The sequence below is a fragment of the Meriones unguiculatus genome, chromosome 5 (genome assembly GCF_030254825.1).
Source record: "Meriones unguiculatus strain TT.TT164.6M chromosome 5, Bangor_MerUng_6.1, whole genome shotgun sequence".
Lineage (NCBI taxonomy): Eukaryota > Metazoa > Chordata > Mammalia > Rodentia > Muridae > Meriones > Meriones unguiculatus.
Genome location: NC_083353.1, coordinates 80,850,443 through 80,875,182, shown reverse-complemented (window position 1 = coordinate 80,875,182; position 24,740 = coordinate 80,850,443).

The following is a 24,740-nucleotide window of genomic DNA, read 5'->3' as shown; positions in this document are numbered from 1 at the left end:
TCGGGTGATTTCCTTGAAAGGGAATTTTTGCGTACTAGGGTGATTTCGTTGGAAGCGAATTTTTTGTGTTCTGGGATGATATCTTTGGAAGCGAATATTTGTGTTCTCAGGAGATTTCGGTGGAAAAGAGTTTTTTGTGTTCTCCGAATTTATGATAGAAACAAATTTTTCAAGTAGGGTGTCATTTCGTTGGAAGCGTGTTTTCTGTGTTCTGGAGTCATTTCGTTGGAAGCGAATTTTTTTGTTCTCGGGTGATTTCTTTGAAAGGGAATTTTTGTTTTCTGAGGTGATTTCGTTGGAAGCGAATTTTTTGTGTTCTCGGGTGATTTCCTTGAATGGGAATTTTTGTGTTCTAGGGTGATTTCTTTGGAAGCGAAGTTTAAGTGCGCTGGGATGACATCTTTGGAAGCAAGTATTTGTGTTATCAGGAGATTTCGTTGGAAAAGAATTTTTTGTCTTCTGGGGTAATCTCGTTGGAAGAGAATTTTTTTTTTCTCCAGTCTTCTCGATGGAAGCAAATTTTTGAAGTAGGGGGTCATTTCGTTGGAAGCGAGTTTTCTGTTCTCTGGAGTCATTTCTTTGGAAGCGAATTTTTTGTGTTCTGAGGTAATTTCTTTGGAAGGGAATTTTTTCTGTTCTCGGGTGATTTCGATGGAAGCAAATTTTTGAAATATTGGATCATTTCGTTGGAAGCAAATTTTTCGTGTTCTAAGGTGATTTCGTTGGAAGAGAATTTTTTGTGTTTTCGGGTGATTTCGTTGAAAGGAAATTTTTGTGTTCTCGGGTGATTTCGTTTGAAACGAGTTTTTTATGGTCTAGGGTGATTTCGTTGCAAGCGAATTTTTTTGTATTCTGCGGTAATTTCTTTGGAAGCGAATTTGTTGTGTTCTCGGGTGATTTCGTTGAAAGCAAATTTTTTCTGTTCTCGGGTGATTTCGTTGGAAGCGTATTTTCTGTGCTCTGGAGTCATTTCGTTGGAAGCGAATTTTTTGTACTCTGGGGTGATTTCGTTGGAAGCGAATATTTGTGTTCTCAGGAGATTTCGTTGGAAGCGAATTTTTGTGTTCTGGGGTGATTTCGTTGGAAGCGAATTTTTTTGTATTCTGCGGTAATTTCGTTGGAAGCGAATTTGTTGTGTTCTCAGGTGATTTCGTTGAAAGCAAATTTTTTATATTCTAGGGTGATTCGGATGGAAGCGAATTTTTTGTGCTCTAGGGTGATTTGTTTGGAAGCGAATTTTGTGTCTTCTATGGTGATTTCAATAGAAGCGAATTTTCTGTGTTCTCGGGTGATTTCGTTGGAAGCGTGTTTTCTGTGCTCTGGAGTCATTTCGTTGGAAGCAAATTTTTTGTGCTCTGGCGTGATTTCGTTGGAAGCGAATTTTTTGTGTTCTCAGGGGATTTCGTTTGAAGCGAGTTTTTTATGTTCTAGGGTGATATCGTTGCAAGCGAATTTTTTGTGTTCTGGGGTAATATCGTTGGAAGTGAATTTGTTGTGTTCTCGGGTGATTTGGTTGAAAGCAAATTTTTTCTGTTCTCGGGTGATTTCGTTGGAAGCGTGTTTTCTGTGCTCTGGAGTCATTTCGTTGGAAGCGAATTTTTTGTACTCTGGGGTGATTTCGATGGAAGCAAATTTTTGTGTTCTGGGGTGATTTCGTTGGAAGCGAATTTTTTTTGTTCTCGGGTGATTTCTTTGAAAGGGAAATTTTGTTTTCTGAGGTGATTTCGTTGGTAGCGAATTTTTCCTGCTCTGGGATGATATCTTTGGAAGCGAATATTTGTGTTCTCAGAAGATTTCGTTGCAAGCGAATTATTTGTTCTGGGCTGATTTCGTTGGAAGCGAATTTTTTTGTGTTCTCTTGTGATTTCGTTTAAAGGGAATTTTTGTGTTCTAGGGTGATTTCGTTGGAAGCGAATTTTTTGTGCTCTGGGATGATATCTTTGGAAGCGAATATTTCTGTTCTCAGGAGATTTCGTTGGAAAAGAATTTTTTGTCTTCTGGGGTAATATCGTTGAAAGCGAATTTTTTGTGTTCTCCGGTTTTTTCGATGGAAGCAAATTTTGAAGTATGGTGTCATTTCATTGGAAGCATGTTTTCTGTGGTCTGGAGTCATTTCGTTGGAAGCGAATTTTTTGTGCTCCGGGGTGATTTCGTTGAAAGCGAATTTGTCTTCTGGTGTAATGTCGTTGGAAGAGAATTTTTTGTGTTCTCCGGTTTTTTCTATGGAAACAAATTTTTGAAGTAGGGGGTCACTTCGTTGGAAGCGTGTTTTCTGTGCTCTGGAGTCATTTCGTTGGAAGCGAATTTTGTGTGCTCTGGGGTGATTTCGTTGGAAGGGAATTTTTTGTGTTCTCAGGTGATTTTTTTTGAAAGGGAATTTTTTTGTTCTAGGGTGATTTCGTTGGAATCGAATTTTTTGTTCTCTGGGATGTTATCTTTGGAAGCGAATATATGTGTTCTCAGGAGATTTCGTTGGAAAAAATTTTTTGTCTTCTAGGGTAATATTGTTGGAAGAGAATTTTTTGTGTTCTCCGTTTTTTTTCGATGGAAGCAAATTTTTGAAATAGGGGGTCATTTCGTTGGAAGCGAATTTTTTTGTGCTCTGGGGTGATTTCGTTGGAAGCGAATATTTGTGTTCTCAGGAGATTTCGTTGCAAGCGAATTTTTTGTGTTCTGGGGTGATTTCGTTGGAAGCGAATTTTTTGTGTTCTTCGATGATATCTTTGGAAGCGAATATTTGTGTTCTCAGGAGATTTCGGTTAAAAAGAGTTTTTTGTATTCTCCGGTTTTACGATAGAAGCAAATTTTTGAAGTAGGGGGTCATTTCGTTGGAAGCGTGTTTTCTGTGTTCTGGAGTCATTTCGTTGGAAGCGAATTTTTTTTGTTCTAGGGTGATTTTGTTGGAAGCGAATTTTTTTGTTCTCTGGGATGATTTCTTTGGAAGCGAATACTTGTGTTCTCAGATTTCGTTGGAAGCGAATTTTTTGTGTTCTGGGGTAATTTCTTTGGACGCAAATTTTTTGTGTTCTTGGGTGATTTCAATGGAAGCAAATTTTTGAAATATTGGGTCATTTCGTTGGAAGCGTGATTTCTGTGCTCTGGAGTCATTTCGTTGGAAGCGAATTTTTTGTGCTCTGGGGTGATTTCGTTCGAAGCGAATTTTTTGTGCTCTGGGGTGATTTGGTTGGAAGCGAATTTTTTGTCTTCTGTGGTGATTTCGATGGAAGCGAATTTTTTATGTTTTAGGGTGATTTCGTTGGAGGCGAATTTTTTTGTGTTCAGGGGTCATTTCATTGGAAGCATGCTTTCTGTGCTCAGGAGTCATATTTTTGGAAGCGAATTTTTTGTGCTCTGGGGTGATTTCGTTGGAAGCAAATTTTTTGTGTTCTCGGGGGATTTCGTTGAAAGGGAATTTTTGTGTTCTAGGGTGATTTCTTTGGAAGCGATTTTTTTCTACTCTGTGATGATATCTTTGGAAGCGAATATTTGTGTTCTCAGGAGATTTCGTTGGAAAAGAATTTTTTCTCTTCTGGGGTAATATTGTTGGAAGATTTTTTTGTGTTCTCCGGTTTTTTTGATGGAAGCAAATTTTTGAAATAGGGGGTCATTTCGTTGGAAGCGTGTTTTCTGTGCTGTAGAGTCATTTTGTTGGAAGCAAATTTTTTGTGCTCTGGGGTGATTTCGTTCGTAGAGAATATATGTGTTCGCAGGAGATTGCGTTGAAAGCGAATTTTTTGTGTTCTAGGGTGATTTCGTTGGAAGCGAATTTTTTGTGTTCTGGGGTGATTTCGATTGTAGGAAATTTTTGAAGTATGTGATCATTTCGTTGGAAGTTTGTTTTCTGTGCTCTGGAGTCATTTCTTTTGAAGCGAATTTTTTGTGTTCTGGGGTGAGTTCCATGGAAGCAAATATTTGTGTTCTCAGAAGATTTCTTTGCAAGCGACTTTTTTGTAGTCTGGGGTAATTGGTTTGGAAGCGAATTTTTTGTGTCCTCATGTGATTTCAATGGAAGCAAATTTTTGAAGTATACGGTCATTTCGTTGGAAGCAAATTTTTTCTGCTTTGGGGTGATTTTGTTGGAAGCGAATTTATTGTGCTCTGGGGTGATTTCGTTGGAAGCAAATTTTTTGTCTCTGTGTTGATTTCGATGGAAGCGATTTTTTATGTTCTAGGGTGATTTCGTTGGAAGGGAAAATTTGTGTTCTCGGGTCATTTCATTCGAAGCGTGTTTTCTGTGCTCTGGAGTCATTTCGTTGGAAACGAATTTTTTGTGCTCTGGGGTGATTTCGTTGGAAGCGAATTTTTTGTGTTCTCAGGAGATTTCATTGCAAGCGAATTTTCTGTGTTCTGGGGTGATTTCTTTGGAAGCGAATTTTTTGTGTTCTCGGGGGATTTCAATGAAAGGGAATTTTTGTGTTGTAGGGTGATTTCTTTGGAAGAGAAATTTTTGTTCTCTGGGATGATATCTTTGAGAACGAATATTTGTTTTCTCAGGAGATTTCGTTGCAAAAGAATATTTTGTCTTCTGGGGAAATTTTGTTGGAGGCAAATTGTTTGTGTTCTGGGGTGATTTCGATGGTAGCAAATTTTTGAAGTATGGGGTCATTTTGTTGGACGCGTGTTTTCTATGCTCTGGAGTCATTTCTTTGGAAGCGAATTTTTTGTGCTCTGGGGTGATTTTGTTGGAAGCGAATATTGGTGTTCTCAGGAGATTTCGTTGCAAGCGAATTTTTTGTTTTCTGGGCTAATTTTTTTGGTGCGAATTTTTGGTGTTCTCAGGTGATTTCAATGGAAACAAATTTTTGAAGTAGGGAGTCATTTCGTTGGAAGCCTGTTTTCTGTGCCCTCGAGTCATTTTGTTGGATGCGAATTTTTTGTGCTCTGGGTTGATTTCTTCGGAAGCGAATTTTTTGTGTTCTCGGGTGATTTAGATGGTAGCAAATTTTTGAAGAATGGGGTCATTTCGTTGGAAGCAATTTATTTGTGTTCTGAGGTGATTTCGTTGGAATAGAAATTTTTGTGTGCTCAGGATTTTTCGATGGAAGCAAATTTTTGAAGTAGGGGGTCATTTCGTTGGAAGCGTGTTTTCTGTGCTCTGGAGTCATTTCGTTGGAAGTAAATTTTTTGTGTTCTTTGGTGATTTCGTTGGAAGCGAATTTTTTGTGTTCTGGGGTAATTTCGTTGGAAGCGAATTTTTTGTGTTCTCCGGTGATTTCGTTGAAAGGGAATTTTTTTTGTGTTCTAGGGTGATTTCTTTGGAATTGAATATTTTGTGTTCTGCTTTGATTTCAATGGAAGCAAATATTTTCCGTTCTGTAGTAATTTCGTTGGACGTAACCTTTTTGTGTTCTCTGGTGATTTAGTTGAAAGGGAATTTTTTGTGTTCTAGGGTGATTTCGTTGGAAGCGAATATTTGTGTTCTCAGGAGATTTCTTTGGAAAAGAATTTTTTGTCTTCTGAGGTAATATGGTTGGAAGAGAATTTTTTGTGTTCTCCGGTTTTTTCGATGGAAGCAAATTTTTGAAGTAGGGGGTCATATCGTTGGAAGCGTGTTTTCTTTGCTCTGAAGTCATTTCATTGGAAGCAAATTTTTTGTGCTCTGGGGTGATTTCGTTGGAAGCGAATTTTTTGTTTTCTCAGGTGATTTCTCTAAAAGGGAATTTTTGTGTTCTGGGGTGATTTCGTTGGAAGCGAATTTTTTGTGCTCTGGGATGATATCTTTGGAATCGAATATTTGTGTTCTCAGGAGATTTCGTTGGAAAAGAATTTTTTCTCTTCTGGGGTAATATCGTTGGAAGAGAATTTTTTGTGTTCTCCGGTTTCTTCAATGGAAGCAAATTTTTGAAATAAGGGGTCATTTCGTTCATAACGAGTTTTCTGTGCTCTGGAGTCATTTCTTTGGAAGCGAATTTTTTGTGTTCTCAGATGATTTCAACGGAAACAAATTTTTGAAGTATGGTATCATTTCGTTCGAAGCGTATTTTCTGTGCTCTGGAGTCATTTCGTTGGAAGCGAATATTTTGTGTTCTGGGGAGATTTCGTTGGAAGCGAATATTTGTGTTCTCAGAAGATTTCGTTGCAAGCGAATTTTTTCTGTTCTCCGGTTTTTGCGATGGAAGTAAATTTTTGAAGTAGGAGGTCATTTCGTTGGAAGCATGTTTTCGGAGCTCTGGAGTAATTTCTTTGGAAGAGAATTTTTTGTGCTCTGGGTTGATTTCGTTGGAAGCGAATTTTTTGTGTTCTGGGTTGATTTCGTTGAAAGGGAAATTTTGGTGTTCTGGGGTGATTTCGTTGGAAGTGAAATTTTTGTGCTCTGGGATGTTTTCTTTGGAAGCGAATATTTGTGTTCTCAGGAGATTTCGTTGGAAGCGAATGTTTTGTGTTCTGGGGTAATTTCATTGAAAGGGAATTTTTTATGTTCTAGGGTGATTTCGTTGGAAGCAAATTTTTTGTGCTCTGGAGTGATTTGGTTGGAAGCGAATTTTTTGTCTTCTATGGTGATTTCGATGGAAGCGAATATTTTATGTTCTAGAGTGATTTCGTTGAAAGCGAATTTTTTGTGTTCTGGAGTCATTTCATTGGAAGCGTGTTTTCTGTGCTCTGGAGTCATTTTGTTAGAAGCGAATTTTTTGTGCTCTGTGATGTTTTCTTTGGAAGCGAATATTTGTGTTCTCAGGAGATTTCATTGTGTTCTGGGGTAATTTCGATGGAATAGAAATATTTATGCTCTCAAGATTTTTTGATGGAAGCAAATTGTTGAAGTAGGGAGTCATTTCGTTGGAAGCGTGTTTTCTGTGCTCTGGAGTAATTTCGTTGGAAGCGAATTTTTTATGCTCTGGGGTGATTTCGTTGGTAGCGCATTTTCTGTGTTCTGGGATAATTTCGTTGGAAGTGAATTTTTTGTGTTCTCGGGTGATTTCGATGGGAGCCAATTTTTGAAGTATTGTATCATTTCCTTGGAATCGTGTTTTCTGTGCTCTTTAGTCATTTCATTGGAAGCGAATTTTTTGTGTTCTGGGGTGATTTCGTTGGAAGCGAATATTTTGTGTTCTCAGGAGATTTCGTTGCAAGCGAATTTTTTGTGTTCTCCGGTTTTTTCGATGGAAGTAAATTTTTGAAGTAGGAGGTCATTTCTTTGGAAGCATGTTTTCAGAGCTCTGGAGTCATTTCGTTGGCAGCGAATTTTTTGTGCTCTGGGATGTTTTCTTTGGAAGCGAATATTTGTGTTCTCAGGAGATTTCGTTGCAAGCGAATTTTTTGTGTTCTGGGTAATTTAATTGAAAGGGAATTTTTTGTCTTCTATGGTGATTTCGATGGAAGTGAATATTTTATGTTCTAGGGTGATTTCGTTGAAAGCGAATTTTTTGTGTTCTGGGGTCATTTCATTGGAAGCGTGTTTTCTGGGCTCTGGAGTCATTTAGTTGGAAGTAAATTTTTTGTGCTCTGGGTTGATTATGTTGGAACCGAATTTTTTGTATTCTCGGGTGATTTCGTTGAAAGAGAATTTTTTGTGTTCTAGGTTGATGTTGTTGGAAGCGAATTTTTTGTGCTCTGGGATAATTTTTTAGAAGTGAATATTTGTGTTCTCAGAAGATTTCATTGGAAGCGAATTTTTTTGTGTTCTGGGGTCATTTCTTTGGAAATGAATTTTTTGTTTTCTCTGGTTTGTTTGATGGAAGCAAATTTTTGAAGGAGGGGGTCATTTCATTGGAAGCATATTTTCTGTGCTCTGGAGTCATTTCATTAGAAGTGAATTTTTTCTCCTCAGGAGAGATTTGGTTGGAAGCGAATTTTTTGTGTTCTCGGGTGATTTCCTTGAAAGGGAAATTTTTGTGTTCTGGGGTCATTTAGTTGGAAGCGAATTTTTTGTGTTCTGGGGTGATTTCGTTGGAAGCGAATGTTTTGGGTTCTGGAGTCACTTCATTGGAAGCGTGTTTTCTGTGCTCTGGAGTCATTTTGTTTGAAGCGAATTTTTTGTGCTCTGGGGTTATTTCGATGGAATCGAAAATTTTTGTACTCTCAGGACTTTTTGATGGAAGCAAATTTTTGAAGTAGGGAGTCATTTCATTGGAAGCGAATTTTTTGTGCTCTGGGATGCTTTTTTTTGGAAGCGAATATTTTTGTTCTCAGGAGATTTCGTTGGAAGCGAATTTTTTGTGTTCTGGGGTAATTTCGATGGAATAGAATTTTTGTGCTCTCAGGACTTTTCGATGGAAGCAAAGTTTTGAAGTAGGGAGTAATTTCGTTGGAAGCGTGTTTTCTGTGCTCTGGAGTCATTTCGTTGGAAGCGATTTTTTTGTGCTCTGATGGGATTTCGTTGGTAGCGCATTTTCTATGTTCTGGGATAATTTCGTTGGAAGTGAATTTTTTGTGTTCTCGGGTGATTTCGATGGAAGCCAATTTTTGAAGTATGGGATCATTTCCTTAGAAGCATGTTTTCTGTGCTCTGGAGTCATTTCGTTGGTAGAGAATTTTTTGTGGTCTGGGGTGATTTTGTTGGAAGCGAATATTTTGTGCTCTGGAGTGATTTGGTTGGAAGCGAGTTTTTTGTCTTCTATGGTGATTTCGATGGAAGCGAATTTTTTATGTTCTAGGGTGATTTCGTTGAAAGCGAATGTTTTGTGTTCTGGAGTCACTTCATTGGAAGCGTGTTTTCTGTGCTCTGGAGTCATTTTGTTGGAAGAGAATTTTTTGTGCTCTGGGATGTTTTCTTTGGAAGCGAATATTTGTGTTCTCAGGAGATTTCGTTGGAAGCGAATTTTTTTTGTTCTGGGGTAACTTCGATGGAATAGAAATTTTTGTGCTCTCAGGACTTTTTGATGGAAGCAAATTTTTGAAGTAGGGAGTCATTTCATTGGAAGCGAATTTTTTGTGCCCTGGGATGCTTTTTTTTGGAAGCGAATATTTTTGTTCTCAGGAGATTTCGTTGGAAGCGAGTTTTTTGTGTTCTGGGGTAATTTCGATGGAAAAGAAATTTTTGTGCTCTCAGGACTTTTCGATGGAAGCAAATTTTTGAAGTAGGGAGTCATTTCGTTGGAAGCGTGTTTTCTGTGCTCTGGAGTCATTTCGTTGGAAGCGAATTTTTTGTGCTCTGATGTGATTTCGTTGGTAGAGCATTTTCTGTGTTCTGGGATAATTTCGTTGGAAGTGAATATTTGTGTTCTCGGGTGATTTCGATGGAAGGCAATTTTTGAAGTATGGGATCATTTGCTTGGAAGCGTGTTTTCTGTGCTCTGGAGTCATTTCTTTGGAAGATAAATTTTGTGGATGGGGTGATTTCGTTGGAAGCAAATTTTTTGTGTCGTGTGGCAATTTCATGGGAAGCAAATTTTTTGTGTCTTGGTGTGTTTTTGTTGGAAGCGAATTTTTGGTGGTCTGGGGTGATTTCGTTGGAAGCGAGTTTTCTGTGGTCTGGAGTGATTACTTTGGAAGCGAATATTTGTGTTCTCAGGAGATTTCATTGGAAAAGAATTTTTTGTCTTCTGGGGTAATATGGTTGGAAGAGAATTTTTTGTGTTCTCCGTTTTTTTCCATGGAAGCTAATTTTTGAAGTAGGGGGTCATATCGTTGTAAGCATGTTTTCTGTGCTCTGAAGTCTTTTCATTGGAAGCGAATTTTTTGTGCTCTGGGGTGATTTCGTTGAAAGCAAATATTTGTATTCTCAGGAGATTTCGTTGTAAGCTAATTTTTTGTGTTCTAGTTTGATTTCGTTGGAAGCGAATTTTTTGTGCTCTGGGATGATATCTTTGGAAGCGAATGTGTTCTCAGGAGATTTCGTTGGAAAAGAATTTTTTCTGTTTTGGGGTAATATCGTTGGAAGAGAATTTTTTGTGTTCTCCGGTTTCTTCGATGGAAGCAAATTTTTGAAGTAAGGGGTCATTTCGTGAAAGGGTGTTTTCTGTGCTCTGGAGTCATTTCTTTGGAAGCGAATTTTTTGTGTTCTCGGGTGATTTCAATGGAAACAAATTTTTGAAGTATGGTATCATTTCGTTCGAAGCTTGTTTTCTGTGCTCTGGAGTCATTTTGTTGGAAGCGAATTTTTTGTGTTCTGGGGAGATTTCGTTGGAAGCGAATATTTGTGTTCTCAGAAGATTACGTTGCAAGCGAATTTTTTCTGTTCTCCGGTTTTTTCGACGGAAGTAAATTTTTGAAGTAGGAGGTCATTTCATTGGAAGCATGTTTTCGGAGCTCTGGAGACATTTCTTTGGAAGCGAATTTTTTGTGCTCTGGGATGATATCTTTGGAAGCGAATATTTGTGTTCTCGGGTGATTTCGTTGAAAGGGAATTTTTTGTGTTCTGGGGTCATTTCGTTGAAAGAAATTTTTGGTGTTCTGGGGTGATTTCGTTGGAAGCGAATTTTTTGTGCTCTGGGATGTTTTCTTTGGAAGCGAATATTTGTGTTCTCAGGAGATTTCGTTGGAAGCGAATTTTTTGTGTTCTGGGGTAATTTCATTGAAAGCGAATTTTTTATGTTCTAGGGTGATTTCGTTGGAAGCAAATTTTTTGTACTCTGGAGTGATTTGGTTGGAAGCGAACTTTTTATCTTCTATGGTGATTTCGATGGAAGCGAATTTTTTGTGGTCTGGGATGATATTGTTGTTAGCGAATTTTTTGAAGTATGGGGTGATTTATTTGGAAGCGTGTTTCCTGTGCTCTGGAGTCATTTTGATGGAAGCGAATTTTTTGTGTTCTGGGTTGATTTCTATCGAAGCGATTTTTTTGTGTTCTGGGGAGGTTTCTGTGGGAGCGAATTTTTGGTGTTCTGGGGTAATTTTGTTGGAAGAGGGTTTTATGTCCTTTGTAGTCATTTCATTGGAAGCGAATTTTTCTCTGTTCTGGTGTGATTTTGTTGGAAATGCATTTTTTTTTTTTGCTCTGGAATGTTTTTGTAGTAAGAGAATGTTTTGCGTTCTGGGGTAATTTCATTGGAAGCAAATTTTTTTTGTGTGTGTGTTCTGGGGTGATTTCATTGGAAGGGAATTTTTTGTGATCTGGGGTAATTTCGTTGGAAGCGGGTTTTATGTCCTTTGGAGTCATTTCGTTAAAAGCGAATTTTTCTCTGTTCTGGTGTGATTTCGTTGGAAATGAAGATTTTGTGATCTGGGGTGATTTCGTTGGTAGCGATTTTTTTGTGGTCTGGTGTGATTTCTTTGGAAACAAACTATTTGTGTTCTAGGGTGATTTTGATGGAAGCGAATTTTTTGTGTTCTGGGGTCATTTCGTTGGTAGCGTGTTTTCTATGCTCAGGAGTCATTTCGTTGGAAGCGAATTTTTTGTGTTCTCGGTTGATTTCGATGGAAGCAAATTTTTGAAGTATGGTATCATTTTATTCGAAGCTTGTTTTCTGTGCTCTGGAGTCATTTCGTTGGAAGCGAATTTTTTGTGTTCCAGGGTGATTTCGAGGAAGTGAATTTTTTTGTGCTCTGGGATGATTTCGTTGGAAGCGTATATTTGTGTTCTCAGGATATTTCGTTGGAAGCGAATTTTTTGTGTTCTTGGGTAATTTCGTTGGAAGCAAATTTATTTTGTGTTCTATGGTGATTTTGATGGAAGCAAATTTTTGAAGTAGGGGGCCATTTTGTCGGAAGCGTGTTTTCTGTGCTCTGGAGTCATTTCGTTGGAAGTTAATTTTTTGTGCTCTGGGGCAAGTTTGTTGGAAGCGAATATTTTGTGTTCTCGGGTGATTTCGTTGGAAGCGAATTTTTTGTGTTATTGGGTGATTTCGTTGGAAGCGAATATTCATGTTCTCAGAAGATTTCATTGCAAGCAAATTTTTTTTGTGTTCTGGGGTAATTTCGTTGGAAGCGAATTTTTTGTGTTCTCCGGTTTTTTCGATGAAAGCAAATTTTTGAAGTAGGGGGTCATTTCGTTGGAAGCGTGTTTTCTGTGCTCTGGAGTCACTTCATTGGAAGGGAATTTTTGGTGCTTTGGTGTGATTTCTTTGGAAGCGAATTTTTTGTTTTCTGGGGTAATTACGTTGGAAGCGAATTTTTTGTGTTATAGGGTGATATCGTTGAAAGGGAATTTTTAGTGTTCTGGTGTCATTTCGTTGGAAGCGTGTATTCTGTGCTCTGGATTCATTTCTTTGGAAGCAAATTTTTTGTGTTCTGGGGTGATTTCGTTGGAAGCGAATTTTTGGTGGTCTGGGGTGATTTCGTTGAAAGGGAATTTTTTGTGTTCTGGGGTCATTTCGTTGGAAGCGTGTTTTCTGTGCTCTGGAGTCATTTTGTTGGAATCGAATTTTTTGTGTCCTGGGGTGATTTCGTTAGAAGCGAATTTTTGTGTTCGGGGGTAATTTCGTTGGAAGCGAATTTTTTGTGTTCTCGGGTGATTTCGATGGAAGCAAATTTTTGAAATATGGTATCATTTCGTTCGAAGCGGGTTTCCTGTGCTCTGGAGTCATTTCGTTGGAAGTGAATTTTTTGTGTTCTCCGGTGATTTCGTTGAAAGGGAATGTTTTGTGTTCTAGGGTGATTTCGTTGGAAGCAAATTTTTTGTGTTCTGTGTTGATTTCGTTGGAAGCGAATTTTTTGTGTTCTCAGGAGATATCTTTGGAAGCGAATTTATTGTGTTCTGGGGTAATTTCGTTGGAAGCAAATTTTTTGTGTTCTGGGGTGATTTCATTGGAAGCGTGTTTTCTGTGCTCTGGAGTCATTTCGTTGGAAGCGAATTTTTTGTGTTCTGCGGTGATTTCGATGGAAGGAAATTTTTTCCGTTCTGGGGTAATTTTGTCTGAAGCCAATATTTTTGTTCTCAGGTGATTTATTGGAAGGGAATTTTTTGTGCTCTGGGGTGATTTTGTTGGAAGCAATTTTTTTCTCTTCTGGGGTAATTTCTTTAGAAGCCAATATTTTTGTTCTCGGGTGATTTTGTTGGAAGGGAATTTTTTGTGCTCTGGGTTGATTTGGTTGGAAGTAAATTTTTTCTATTCTGGGGTAATTTCGTTGGACGTGACTTTTTTTGTTCTCAGGTGATTTCGTTGAAAGTGAATTTTTTTTGCTTTAGGGTGATTTCATTGGATGCGGATTTTTTGTGCTCTGGGGTGATTTCTATGGAAGCGAATATTTGTGTCCTCAGGAGATTTTGTTGGAAGTGAATTTTTTGTGTTCTGGGGTAATTTCGTTGGAAGCAAATTTTTTTGTGTTCTCTGGTTTTTTTGATGGAAGCAAATTTTTATGGTAGGGGGTCACCTCGTTGGAAGTGAAATTTTTTGTGTTCAGGGGTTATTTCGTTGGAAGCGAATGTTTTGTGTTCTGGGGTAATTTGGTTGGAAGCGAATTATTTTGTGTTCTCAGGTGATTTCGATGGAAGCAAATTTTTGAAGTATGGGGACATTAAGTTGGAAGCTATTTTATGTGCTTTGGGGTGATTTCGTTGGAAGCGAATTTCTTGTGTTCAGGGGTAATTTCGTTTGAAGCAAATTTTTTGTGTTCTCGGGTGATTTCGTTGAAAGGGAAGGTTTTGTGTTCTAGGGTGATTTCGTTGGAAGCAAATTTTTTGTGTTCTGTGTTGATTTCGTTGGAAGCAAATTTTTTGTGTTCTGTGTTGATTTCGTTGGAAGCGAATTTTTTGTGTTCTGGGATGATTTCAGTGGAGGCGAATTTTTCGTGTTCTAGGGTATTTTCGTTGGAAGTGTATTTTTTTTGTTGTCAGGTTTTCTCGATGGAAGCAAATTTTTGAAGTAGGGGTCATTTCGTTGGAAGCATGTTTTCTGTGCTCTGGAGTCATTTCGTTGGAAGCGAATTTTTTGTGTTCTGGGGTGATTTCCTTGGAAGCGAATTTGTTCTGTTCTGGGGTAATTTCTTTGGAAGCGAATTTTTTGTGTTCTGGTATGATTTCGATGGAAGCGAATATTTTGTGTTCAGGGTTGATTTTTTTTGGAAGAGAATTTTTTGTGTTCTGGGGCAATTTCGTTGGAAGCGAATTTTTTGGAAGTATGGGGTGATTTTGTTGAAAGCGTGTTTTCTGTGCTCTGGAGTCATTTCATTGGAAGCAAATTTTTTGTGTTCTGGGTTGATTTCATTGGAAGCAAATTTTTTGTGTTCTGGGGTGATTTCGTTGGAAGGGTGTTTTCTGTGCTCTGGAGTCATTTCGTTGGAAGCGAATTTTTTGTGTTCTGCGGTGATTTCGATGGAAGCAAATTTTTTCTATTCTGGGGTAATTTCGTTGGACGTGAATTTTATTGTTCTCAGGTGATTTATTGGAAGGGAATTTTTTGTCTTCTGTGGTTATTTCAATGGAAGCCAATTTTTTATGTTCTAGGGTGATTTCTTTTGAAGCGAATTTTTTGTGTTCTCTGGTCATTTCATTGGTAAATTGTTTTCTGTGCTCTGGAGTCATTTCGTTGGAAGCGAATTTTTTGTGCTCTCGGGTGATTTCATTGGAATCGATATTTTTGTGTTCTCGGGTGATTTCGTTGAAAGAGATTTTTTTGTGCTCTGGCATGATATCTTTGGAAGCGAATATTTGTGTTCTCATGAGTTTTCGTTGGAAAAGAATTTTTTGTCTTCTAGGGGTAATATCGTTGGAAGAGAATTTTTTCTGTTCTCCGGTCTTTTCGATGGAAGCAAATTTTGAAATAGTGTGTCATTTCATTGGAAGCATGTTTTCTGTATTCTGGAGTCATTTTGTTGGAAGCGAATTTTTGGTACTCTGTGGTGATTTCGTTGGAAGTGAATTTTTTGTGTTCTCGGGTGATTTCGTTGAAAGGGAATTTTTTGTATTCTGGGGTCATTTCTTTGGCCGCGAATTTTTAGTGTTCTGGGGTCATTTAGTTGGAAGCGTGTTTTCTGTGCTCTGGAGAGATTTCGATGGAAGCTAATTTTTGTGTTCTCGGGTGATTTCTTTGGCCGCGAATTTTTAGTGTTCTGGGGTCATTTAGTTGGAAGCGTGTTTTCTGTGCTTGGAGTCGTTTCGATGGAAGCGAATTTTTTGTGCTCTGGGGTGATTTCGTTGGAAGCAAATTTTTTGTGTTCTGGGTGATTTTGTTGGAAGCGAATTTTTTGTGTTCTGGGGTAATTTCGTTGGAAGCGAATTTTTTTGTTCTCGGGTGATTTCGATGGAAGCAAATTTTTGAAGTATGGTATCAATTCGTTCGAAGCGTGTTTTCTGTGCTCTGCAGTCATTTCGTTGGAGCGAATTTTTTGTGTTCTAGGGTGATTTCGTTTAAAGGGAGTTTTTCTGTTCTAGGGTGATTTCGTTGGAAGCGAATTTATTGTGTTCTGGGGTGATTTCAATGGAAGCAAATTTTTTCTGTTCTGTGGTAATTTCTTTGGACGTGAATTTTTTGTGTTCTTGGGTGATTTCGTTGAAAGGGAATTTTTTGTGTTCTTTTGTGATTTCGTTGGAAGCTAATTTTTTTGTGCTCTGTGATGATTTCTTTCGAAGCGAATATTTGTGTTCTCAGGAGATTTCGTTGGAAGCAAATATTTTGTCTTCTGGGGTAATATCGTTGGAAGAGAATTTTTTGTTTTCTCCAGTTTTTTCGATTGAAGCAAATTTTTGAAGTATGGTATCATTTCGTTCGAAGCGTGTTTTCTGTGCTCTGGAGTCATTTCGTAGGAAGCAAATTTTTTGTGTTCTGGGGTGATTTCGTTGGAAGCTAATTTTTTGTGTTCTCGGGTGATTTCGTTGAAAAGGAATGTTTTGTGTTCTAGGGTGATTTCGTTGGCAGCGAATTTTTTTGTGCTCTGGGATGATTTCTTTGGAAGCAAATATTTGTGTTCTCAGGAGATATCTTTGGAAGCGAATTTATTGTGTTCTGGGGTAATTTCGTTGGAAGCAAATTTTTTGTGTTCTGGGGTGATTTCATTGGAAGCGTGTTTTCTGTGCTCTGGAGTCATTTCGTTGGAAGCGAATTTTTTGTGTTCTGCGGTGATTTCGATGGAAGGAAATTTTTTCCGTTCTGGGGTAATTTTGTCTGAAGCCAATATTTTTGTTCTCAGGTGATTTATTGGAAGGGAATTTTTTGTGCTCTGGGGTGATTTTGTTGGAAGCAATTTTTTTCTCTTCTGGGGTAATTTCTTTAGAAGCCAATATTTTTGTTCTCGGGTGATTTTGTTGGAAGGGAATTTTTTGTGCTCTGGGTTGATTTGGTTGGAAGTAAATTTTTTCTATTCTGGGGTAATTTCGTTGGACGTGACTTTTTTTGTTCTCAGGTGATTTCGTTGAAAGTGAATTTTTTTTGCTTTAGGGTGATTTCATTGGATGCGGATTTTTTGTGCTCTGGGGTGATTTCTATGGAAGCGAATATTTGTGTCCTCAGGAGATTTTGTTGGAAGTGAATTTTTTGTGTTCTGGGGTAATTTCGTTGGAAGCAAATTTTTTTGTGTTCTCTGGTTTTTTTGATGGAAGCAAATTTTTATGGTAGGGGGTCACCTCGTTGGAAGTGAAATTTTTTGTGTTCAGGGGGTATTTCGTTGGAAGCGAATGTTTTGTGTTCTGGGGTAATTTGGTTGGAAGCCAATTATTTTGTGTTCTCAGGTAATTTCGATGGAAGCAAATTTTTGAAGTATGGGGACATTTCGTTGGAAGCTATTTTATGTGCTTTGGGGTGATTTCGTTGGAAGCAAATTTCTTGTGTTCAGGGGTAATTTCGTTTGAAGCAAATTTTTTGTGTTCTCGGGTGATTTCGTTGAAAGGGAAGTTTTTGTTTTCGAGGGTGATTTCGTTGGAAGAGTATTTTCTCTGTTCTGGGGTGACTTCGATGGAAGTGAATTTTTTGTGTTCTCCAGTTTTTTCGATGTAAGCAAATTTTTGAAGTAGGGGGTCATTTCGTTATAATCGTGTTTTCTGTGCTTTGGAGTCATTTCGTTGGAAGGGAATTTTTTGCGCTCTGGGGTGATTTCATTGTAAGCGAACTTGTTTGGGCTCTAGGCTGATTTCTTTGGAAGCGACTATTTGTGTTCACAGGAGATTTCATTGGAAGCGAATTTTTTGTGTTCTGTGGTGATTTCTTTGGAAGCAAATTTTTTCTGTTCTGTGGTAATTTCGTTGGACGTGAATTTTTTGTTTTCTCTGGTTTTTTTGATGGAAGCAAATTTTTGAAGCAGGGGGTCATTTCGTTGGAAGCGTGTTTTCTGCCCTCTGGAGTCATTTCGTTGGAAGGGAATTTTTTGTGCTCTGGGGTGATTTCGTTGGAAGCGAATTTTTTGTGTTCTGGGGTAATTACGTTGGAAGCGAATTTTTTTGTGTTCTCGGGTGATTTCGTTGGCTGTGAATTTTTAGTGTTCTGGGGTCATTTCGTTGGAAGCGTGTTTTCTGTGCTATGGAGTCATTTTGTTGGAAGCCAATTTTTTGTACTCTGTGTATATTTCGTTGCAAGAGAATTTTTTGTGTTCTCGGGTGATTTCGTTGGCCGCGAATTTTTAGTGTTCTGGGGTCATTTATTTGGACGCCTGTTTTCTGTGCTCTCGAGTCATTTCGTTGGAAGCGAATTTTTTGTGTTCTGTGGAAATTTTGTTGGAAGCGAATATTTTGTGTTCTCCGGTTTTTTCGATGGAAGTAAATTTTTGAAGTAGGGGGTCATTTTGTTGGAAGCGTGTTTTCTGTGCTCTGGAGTCACTTAGTTGGAAGAGAATTTTTGGTGCTCTGGGTTGATTTCGTTGGAAGCGAATTTTTTGTGTTCTCGGGTGATTTCATTTAAAGGGAATTTTTTGTGTTCTAGGGTGATTTCGTTGGAAGCGCATTTTTTGTTTTCTGGGGTATTTACGTTGGAAGCGAATTTTTTGTGTTCTCGGGTGATTTTGTTTAAAGGAAATTTTTAGTGTTCTGGCATCATTTCATTGGATGCGTGTTTTCTGTGCTCTGGAGTCATTTCGTTGGAAGCGAATTTTTGGTGCTCTTGGGTGATTTCGTTGGAAGCAAATTTTTTGGGTTCTCGGGTAATTTTGTTGAAAGGGAATTTTTTGTGTTCTGGGCTCATTTCGGTGGAAGCGTGTTTTCTGTGCTCTGGAGTAATTTCGTTGGAAGGGAATTTTTTGTGCTCTGGGGTGATTTCGTTGGAAGCGAATATTTTGTGTTCTCGGGTGATTTCATTGAAAGGGAATTTTTTGTGTTCTAGGGTGATTTCGTTGAAAGTGAATTTTCTGTGTCCTGGGGTGATTTCGATGGAAGTGAATTTTTTGTGTTCTCCGGTTTTTTTGATCGAAGCAAATTTTTGAAGTAGCAGGTCATTTCGTTGGAATCGTGTTTTCTGTGCTCTGGAGTCATTTCGTTGGAAGGGAATTTTTTGTTCTCTGGGATGATTTCGTTGGAAGCGAATTTTTTTGTTCTCGGGTGATTTCGTTGAAAGGGAATTTTTTGTGTTCTCGGGTGATTTCTTTGGCCGCGAATTTTTAGTGTTCTGGGGTCTTTTAGTTGGAAGCATGTTTTCTGTGCTCTGGAGTCATTTTGTAGGAAGCGAATATTTTGTGATCTGGGGTGATTTCGTGGGTAGCAAATTTTTTGTGTTCTGGGGTGATTTCGTTGGCAGCGAATTTTTTGTGTTCAGGGGTGATTTCGATGGAAGCAAAATTTTTCTGTTCTGTGGTAATTTCGTTGGACGTGAATTTTTTGTGTTCTCTGGTGATTTGGTTGAAAGGGAATTTTTGGTGTTCCAGGGTGATTTCGTTGGAAGCGAATTTTTTTGTGCTCTGGGATGATTTCTTTGGAAGCAAATATTTGTGTTCTCAGGAGGTTCGTTGGAAGCGAATTTATTGTGTTCTGGGGTAATTTCTTTAGAAGCGATTTTTTTGTTTTTTCGGGTGATTTCGATGGAAGCAAATTTTTGAAATATGGGGTCATTTCGTTGGAAGCGTGTTTTCTCTGCTCTGGAGTCATTATGTTGGAAGCAAATTTTTTGTGTTCTGGGGTGATTTCGTTGGAAGCCAATATTCGTGTTCTCAGAAGATTTCGTTGGAAGCGAATTTTTTTGTGTTCTGGGGTAATTTCGTTGGAAGCGAATATTTTGTTTTCTCCGGTTTTTTCGATGGAAGCAAATTTTTGAAGCAGGGGGTCATTTTGTTGGAAGTGTGTTTTCTGTGCTCTGGAGTCATTTCGTCGGAAGGTTATTTTTGTGTTCTGGGGTGTTTTCATGGAAGCAATTTTTTGTGTTCTGGGGTAATTTCGTTGGAAGCGAATTTTTTATTGTCTGGGGTCATTTGATTGGAAGCTAATATTTGTGTTCTCAGGATATTTCGTTGCAAGCGAATTTTTATGTTCTGGGGTAATTTCGTTGGAAGCGTATTTTTTGCGTTCTCACGTGATTTCTTTGAAAGGGAATTTTTGTGTTCAGTGGTGATTTCGTTGAAATGATTTTTTGTGCTCTGTGATGATATCTTTGGAAGCGAATATTTGTGTTCTCAGGAGATTTCGTTGAAAAAGAATTTTTTGTCTTCTGGGGTAATGTCGTTGGAAGAGAATTTTTTGTGTTCTCGGGTGATTTCCTTGAAAGGGAATTTTTGTGTTCTGGGGTGATTTCTTTGAAATGATTTTTTTGTGCTGTGGGATAATATCTTTGGAAGCGAATATTTGAGTTCTCAGGAGTTTTCGTTGGAAAAGAATTTTTTGTCTTCTGGGGTAATATCGTTGGAAGAGAATTTTTTGTGATCTCCGGTTTTTTCGATGGAAGCAATTTTTTGAAGTAGGGGGTCATATCGTTGGAAGCGACTTTTTTGTGTTCTCGGGTGATATCGTTGAAAGGGAATTTTTGTGTTCTGGGGTGATTTCGATGGAAGCGAATATTTTTTGCTCTGGGATGATAAGTTTGGAAGCGAATATTTGTGTTCTCAGGAGATTTCGTTGCAAAAGAATTTTTTGTCTTCTGGGGTAATGTCGTTGGAAGAGAATTTTTTGTGTTCTCTGGTTTTTTCGATGGAAGCAAATTTTTGAAGTAGTGTGTCATTTCGTTGGAAGCGTGTTTTCTGTGCTCTGGAGTCATTTCGTTGGAAGCGAATTTTTTGTGTTCTTGGGTGATTTCCTTGAAAGGGAATTTTTGTGTTCTAGGGTGATTTCTTTGGAAGCGAATTTTTTGTGGTCTGGGATGATATCTTTGGAAGCGAATATTTGTGTTCTCAGGAGATTTCGTTGGAAAAATATTTTTGTCTTCTGGGGTAATATCGTTGGAAGAGAATTTTTTGTGTTCTCTGGTTTTTTCGATGGAAGCAAATTTTTGAAGTAGTGTGTCATTTCGTTGGAAGCGTGTTTTCTGTGCTCTGGAGTCATTTCGTTGGAAGCAAATTTTTTGTACTCTGGGGTGATTTAGTTGGAAGCGAATATTTGTGTTCTCAGGAGATTTCGTTGCAAGTGAATTTTTTGTGTTCTGGGGTAAGTTCGTTGGAAGCGTATTTTTTGTGTTCTCACGTGATTTCGTTGGAAGGGAATTTTTGAGTTCTAGGGTGATTTCGTTGAAATGATTTTTTGTGCTCTGGGACGATATCTTTGGAAGCGAATATTTGTGTTCTCAGGAGTTTTCTTTGGAAAAGAATATTTTGTCTTCCTGAGTAATATTGTTGGTAAAGAATTGTTTGTGTTCTCCGGTTTTTTCGATGGAAGCAATTTTTTGAAGTATGGGGTCATTTCGTTGGAAGCGAATTTTTTGTGCTCTGGGGCGATTTCGTTTGAAGCGAATTTTTTGTGTTCTCGGGTGATATCGTTGAAAGGGAATTTTTGTGTTCTAGGGTGATTTCCTTGGAAGCAAATTTTTTGTGCTCGGGGATGATATCTTTGGAAGCGAATATTTGTGTTCTCAGGAGATTTCTTTGGAAAAGAATTTTTTGTCTTTTGGGGTAATGTTGTTGGAAGAGAATTTTTGTGTTCTCCGGTTTTTTCGATCAAAGCAAATTTTTGAAGTAGGTGGTCATTTCGTTGGAAGCATATTTTCTGTCCTCTGGATTCATTTCGGTGGATTAGAATTTTTTGTGCTCTGGGATGATTTCGATGGAAGCGAATATTTGTGTTCTCAGGAGATTTCGTTGCAAGTGAATTTTTTGTATTCTGGGGTAATTTCATTGGAAGAGAATTTTTTGTGTTCTCAGGTGATTTCGTTGGAAGGGAATTTTTGAGTTCTAGGGTGATTTCGTTGAAATGATTTTTTTGTGCTCTGGGACGATATCTTTGGAAGCGAATATTTGTGTTCTCAGGAGATTTCAATGGAAAAGAATTTTTTGTCTTCCGGGGTAATGTCGATGGAAGAGAATTTTTTGTGTTCTCCGGTTTTTTCGATCGAAGGAAATTTTTGAAGAAGGGGGTCATTTCGTTGGAAGCGTGTTTTCTGTGCTCTGGAGTCATTTCGGTGGAAGCGAATTTTTTGTGGTCTGGGGTGATTTCGATGGAAGCGAATATTTGTGTTCTCAGGAGATTTCATTGCAAGCGAATTTTTTGTTTTCTTGGGTCATTTCGTTGGAAGCGAATTTGTTGTGCTCTGGGATGATATCTTTTGAAACAAATTTTGTGTTCTCAGGAGATTTTGTGGGTAAAGAATTTTTTGTCTTCTGGGTTAATATCGTTGGAATAGAATTTTTTGTGTCCTCGGCTTTTTCGATGGAAGCAAATTTTTGAAGTAGGGGTCATTTCATTGGAAGCATGTTTTCTGTGCTCTGGAGTCATTTCGTTGGAAGCGAATTTTTTGTGTTCTGGGGTGATTTCGTTGTAATCGAATATTTGTGTTCTCAGGAGTTTTCGCTGGAAAAGAATTTTTTGTCTTATGGGGTAATGTCGTTGGAAGAGAATTTTTTGTGTTTTCCGGTTTTTTCGATGGAAGAAAATTTTGAAGTAGGGGGTCATTACGTTGGAAGCATGTTTTCTGTGCTCTGGAGTCATTTCGTTGGAAGCGAATTTTTTGTGTTCTCGGGTGATTTCATTGAAAGGGAATTTTTGTGTTCTAGGGTAATTTCGTTGGAAGCAAATTTTTTGTTTTTTCGGGTGATTTTGTTGAAAGGGAATTTTTGCGTTCTAGGGTGATTTCGTTGAAATGATTTTTTTGTGCTCTGGGATGATATCTTTGGAAGCGAATATTTGTGTTCTCAGGACATTTCGTTGGAAAGAGTTTTTTTTCTTCTGGGGTAATATCGTTGGAAGAGAATTTTTTGTGTTCTCCGGTTTTTTCGATGGAGGGAAATTTTTGAAGTATGGGGTCATTTCGTTGGAAGCGTGTTTTCATTGCTCTGTAGTCATTTTATTGGAAGCGAATTTTTTGTGCTCTGGGGTGATTTCGTTAGAAGCGAATTTTTTGTGTTCTCGGTTGATATCGTTGAAAGGGAATTTTTGTGTTCTAGGGTGATTTCGTTGGAAGGAAATTTTTTGTGCTCTGGGTTGATATCTTTGGAAGCGAATATTTGTGTTCTCATGAGATTTCATTGGAAAAGAATTTTTTGTCTTCTGGGGTAATGTCGTTGGTAGAGAATTTTTTGTGTTCTCCGGTTTTTTCGATCGAAGCAAAATTTTGAAGTAGGGGGTCATTTCGTTGGAAGCATGTTTTCTGTGCTCTGGAGTCATTTCGGTGGAAGCGAATTTTTTGTATTCTGGTGTGATTTCGATGGAAGCGAATATTTGTGTTCTCAGGAGATTTCATTGCAAGCGAATTTTTTGTGTTCTGGGGTAATTTCGTTGGAACCTAATTTTTTGTGATCTCGCGTTATTTCGTTGAAAGGGAATTTTTGTGTTCTTGTGTGATTTCGTTGGAAGCGAATTTGTTGTGCTCTGGGATGGTATCTTTAGAAGCGAATATTTGTGTTCTCAGGAGATTTCGTTGGAAAAGAAATTATTGTCTTCGGGGGTAATTTCGTTGGAAGCGAATTTTTGTGTTCTTGGGTGATTTCGATGGAAGCATATTTTTGAAGTATGGGATCATTTCGTTGGAAGCATGTTTTCTGTGCTCTGGAGTCATTTCGTTGGAGGTGAATTTTTTGTGTTCTGAGGTGATTTCGTTGGAAGCGAATTTTTTGTCTTCTGGGGTAATTTCGTTGGAAGCGAATTTTTTGTGTTCTTCGGTTATTTCGTTGAAAACTGATTTTTTGTGTTCTAGCATGATTTCCTTGGAAGCGAATTTTTTGTGTTCTGGGGTGATTTCGATGGAAGGAAATTTTTTCTGTTCTGTGGTAATTTCGTTGGACGTGAATTTTTTTGTGTTCTCGGGAGATTTCATTGAAAGGGAATTTTTTGTGTTCTAGGGTGATTTCGTTGGAAGCAAATTTTTTTGTGCTCTGGTATGATTTTTTGGAAGCAAACATTTGTGTTCCCAGGAGAATTCGTTGGAAACGAATTTTTTGTGTTCTGGGTAATATTGTTGGAAGAGAATTTTTTGTGTTCTGCGGACTTTTCGATGGAAGCAAATTTTTGAAATAGGTGGTCATTTAGTTGGAAGCGTGTTTTCTGTGCTCTGGAGTCATTTCGTTGGAAGCAAATTTTTTGTGCTCTGTGGTGATTTCGTTGGAAGCGAATATTTATGTTCTCAGGAGATTTCGTTGCAAGCGAATTTTTTGTGTTCTCAGGTGATTTCCTTGAAAGGGAATTTTTGTGTTCTAGGGTGATTTTTTTTGAAGAGAAGTTTTTGTGCCCTCGGAAGATATTTTGGAAGCAAGTATTTGTGTTATCAGGAGATTTCGTTGGAAAAGAATTTTTTGTCTTCTGGGGTAATATCGTTGGAAGAGAATTTTTTGTGTTCTCCGGTCTTTTCGATGGAAGCAAATTTTTGAAGTATGGGGTCATTTCTTTGGAAACGTGTTTGCTGTGCTCTGGAGTCATTTCGTTGGAAGCGAATTTTTTGTGTTCTGGGGTGATTTCGTTGGAAGGGAATTTTTTGTGTCCTGCGGTAATTTCGTTGGAAGCGAATTTTTTGTGTTCTGGGGTGATTTCGTTGGAAGCGAATTTTTTGTGTCCTGGGGTAATTTCGTTGGAAGCGAATTTTTTCTGTTCTCGGGTGATTTCGATGGAAGCAAATTTTTGAAGTATGGGATCATTTCGTTGCAAGCGAATTTTTTGTGGTCTGGGATGATATCTTTGGAAGCGAATAATTGTGTTCTCAGTAGATTTCGTTGGAAAAGAAATTTTTGTCTTCGGGGGTAATTTCTTTGGAAGTTAATTTTTTTGTGTTCTCGGGTGATTTCCATGGAAGCAAATTTTTGAAGTATGGGATCATTTCGTTGGAGGCATGTTTTCTGTGCTCTGGAGTCATTTCGTTGGAAGCGAATTTTTTGTGTTCTTGGGTGATTTCGTTGAAAGGGAATTTTTGTGTTCTAGGGTGATTTTGTTGGAAGCAAATTTTTTGTGCTCTGGGATGATATCTTTGGAAGCGAATATTTGTGTTCTCAGGAGATTTCGTTGGAAAAGAATTTATTGTCTTCTGGGGTAATATCGTTGGAAGAGAATTTTTTGTGTTCTCCGGTCTTTTCGATGGAAGCAAATTTTTGAAGTAGGGGGTCATTTCGTTGGAAGCGAATTTGTTGTGTTCTTGGGTGAATTCGTTGAAAGCAAATTTTTTCTGTTCTCGGGTGATTTTGTTGGAAGCGTGTTTTCTGTGCTCTGGAGTCATTTCGTTGGAAACCAATTTTTTGTACTCTGGGGTGATTTCGTTGGAAGCGAATATTTGTGTTCTCAGAAGATTTCTTTGGAAGCGAATTTTTTGTGTTCTGGGCTGATTTCGTTGGAAGCGAATTTTTTTTGTTCTGTGGTAATTTCATTGGAAACGAATTTTTTGTGTTCTGGGGTGATATCGATGGTAGCAAATTTTTGAAGTATGGGGTCATTTCGTTGGAAGCGTCTT